Raw genomic sequence first — 3,513 nt, forward strand, 5'->3', positions numbered from 1 at the left:
GAGCTCTGACTACAAAGAGTAGCCTACTCCAACCAATAGTGGGTAGTCTTTGTGTTGGAAGGTCCAAGATTTGGCAAATGTTCAACATCGAGGTCCTCCCAGTGGCGAGAAGAAGGCCATTTACATGGCGTGGGGTGTGAAATTACCAGCAAAATCTAGTGGCTACACAGGCCACATGAAGAGGTGCTAAGAGAAATATCTCCCTGAAATGGCCAAGCCCAAGGGGAGGTCCACCGCCGTTGCAACAGGCCACAGTAGTAGTCCGTTCAAGTACAACAATGCTCAGGCTCAATGCCCAAATGAACAGTATAGACTCCAGGCCGAGGTACCATTTGGGCGCACCCAAGATCCAGGGTTCGTTGAGTTCGTCAAGTGGCGTTCGGTCAAATTACAAATGCATTACAAGGACCACGAATACTAGGAAATACAAGGGTCTATACAAGGAGAAATGAGCGGAATCGGTGCAACTGCTATCCATGGATAACGTTGCAGTGTCATTGACTTCAAATCTGGGACTAACCTGAAGGCCTGTGGCTATTGTTGTGTGCTAGAAAGGGCCATATTGGTTACTACATCACCGAACTGTGTTGTTTAAGCATCCACATCACCACAAATCACAAAATATTTGTGTGGAAATCATGAGATGGGTGAAAGACTTTGACATTAGGAGAAAGCATTTTCCATTACTTTGGATAAAGCCTCTATAACAATGTGATTGTTAGGAACATGGTCACCCAGATGTGCTAGTTTGCAATGGCCAATTCTTCCGTGTATGCTGCATAGTGCGGTGTTACCAATCTTTGCGCACAACATAGTCTTAGACTCTTAGAGACTTTTATGATTCTTTTCAAGTGGAGGAGGACAACAATATCTCATTCGATTCACGGTGATGGAGAAAACGGTCCGTGGCATTTAAATTTGTATTTCTCTTTTCATAATGTAATATTATATAAAATGTATTTCTCTAAGTAATAGTCTTATGTAATTTTATTATAACCGATGTAATTTGTATGGTGTAATTTGATTTCTAATGAGATGTTTTTGTCTAAGTCGCAGTCTTACCTATTGCATTTTGCTTCCTATTATTGTTATTGTTGTTGTTGCTAGTGCTGGTGGTGGTGGTGCTGCTATATTTTTCCTGCAATAATCCCTACTCCCCATAAAACATAATCATGAAATTTAGTTTCGGGGATTTGACTTCCATGTTTTGTAAAGAAGCAAAGTAAAAGTTTTAAAGATAAGAGTTATAGTACAACAGACAAAAAAAATGCATTGGTTAACTAAATGAATTTTTAATTATTTGACAAATTTAAAAAAATTAATTTAAAAACCAAGCCCGGGCATAATATGCCCTAGCTTGGCATGAGGGTTGGCATGGCCCGTCATTGCCATGGGCGGTGCCGGCTCGGACACAGGAATTCCTTTGATGTACTAGGGACACATAAAAATGTCGGGCCTCCCGGCAAGGCCCATAGTCATTGCTAATCATGACTCTTATAAAGCAAGACATTTTCTTTAAATTTTTCGGTGGGTGCAATGAAAAGTGGGGCACTCAATTAGATTCGACCAAACATGCCTTAAAGGATGCTGAGATCCTGCGTGTCTTCAACTCGTGAAGGTTGGTTCATAGGAAGGGAAGATTCAAGGCATAGAATACATGTTTGATTGGATGGGCAGATGCTGAGAATTTGTGGCGTTGCGGTTCTTTCTTCAACAACAACAGCATCAATAGCATCAGTGGATCTAATTCTCGTTCAACCCAAAAGGTAGTGAAAGAGAAACACCGTACCTAGTGGCCGCAAGACGTGGCTTCACAAGGACCACAAAGTGACATTTCTTATGTTTTCTTTTCTTTATTTTCATTAACTCAATTGGTTATAAAAAAAAAAAAAAAAAGGCCTGAGAGAAGCTTCTTACAATGAACCCACTTTTATTCTCCGTACAAATGTTTGCTTCTTGAAATTTCTCTCCATTCACCTTATATTGTTGTAAAATATTATGTTGCAATTATATAATAAAGAAGAGATTGAGAAGAGAAAGCAAGTGAACACTAGAGATAGTAGAGAAAGTTAGAGAAGAGAATTTTATTTCCAGTGTATGACTGTTGTTTTACAACAAAAACTAAACTTATATTTATAGGAAAACAAGAGTGTGCTTATCATTAATATCAATGGATCGAATGATACATGTATTGAATAGGAGATGAATGTTCATTGTATAGGAGATGTACTTAGAATGTATGATACAAATGTATCATAATAAGTACATTAGATAAGATAAATATTCATTCATGTATTTCATAACACTTTCCCTTGAATATTCACTGTATTCATTACGAATGTGCATCGAATGATACTGCTCCATTAAAAACTTAAGTTGGAAAAATCCTATGGGATAAAACCAAACAAAAGGGAAAAGAGTGCAGAGCACAAATGTTATGATCTCTTTTTTTTATAGATGCATTAATTGTCTAATTAAAAACTTTAAGCCGGAAAAACTCTGTGGGAAAAATAACCAGAAAAAGAGTGCAATGCATATATAGCCACTACTGGGGCTAATCAATCTTGCATCTTGTGAACTCGCCGCATATCAATACGCAATGCATAGTTCATAATAGCCCCCCTCAATTGAGCCATATAACTACTTCGTGGCTAATCAATCTTGCATCTTAGTTCTAAAATCAAATAAATATTATATAAGGTTCATAAGCATTTCATAACCATATAAAAGAATAATAAGAAGTAATATATTTAAAGCGAAACAGTTAAAAAGAAATTATTAGAATCATAAAATTCAAAGTTCAAATTATCATCCACCAATCTAATGCAGCATCAAAGTAATCAAGTCCTCACATTTGCTACTTCATGAGCAAGAGGAGTCCTACCAACGGAAATATTATTGGCCTCAACAAAGTGGTTATGGTAGTATGATTGATTTTAATGGCATGAGATTCATCATGCTTGCTCATATTTTTTAAAGATGTTTGGTATAAGTCAACAAAGTGCCTTAGCGTACGACACAAGTATGTGACTAGTGCCTAGTCACGCCACAGTGATGACAAATACTTTAATTAATCACCTTCTTTGGCTTCTTTTCTCTGCCATGATTCAAGCCAAAGTTAGATTTCCTAGGGCGGTTAAATTTCCTGCCATCCATTCTAAGATTATGTTCTTGCCTGCGCTATAACCCTTAAAATGGCCAGTATTTTCTCAAAATTAGCATGTACTTCAGGCAAAACTTTAGAGTCAGCAGGTTTAAGATTATGATTTTTGAGTAGCAATTAATTAGTTTGCTTGGCAGTTTTAGTTAACTCTTTTGGAGTTCCAATCAAATTTATATTATCGACATAAATTACTACAATAGCAAATCCGGTTTCTGATTTTTTAATAAACACGCATGTGCAAATAAGATCATTCTTGTTTCTTTCCTTAATTAGGTACTCACTTAGGCATTGATACCACATGCGATCGGATTTCTTTAACCCGTACAAAAATCTTTACAATTTTATTGAGA

The sequence above is a fragment of the Eucalyptus grandis genome, chromosome 8 (assembly GCF_016545825.1).
Source record: "Eucalyptus grandis isolate ANBG69807.140 chromosome 8, ASM1654582v1, whole genome shotgun sequence".
NCBI lineage: Eukaryota > Viridiplantae > Streptophyta > Magnoliopsida > Myrtales > Myrtaceae > Eucalyptus > Eucalyptus grandis.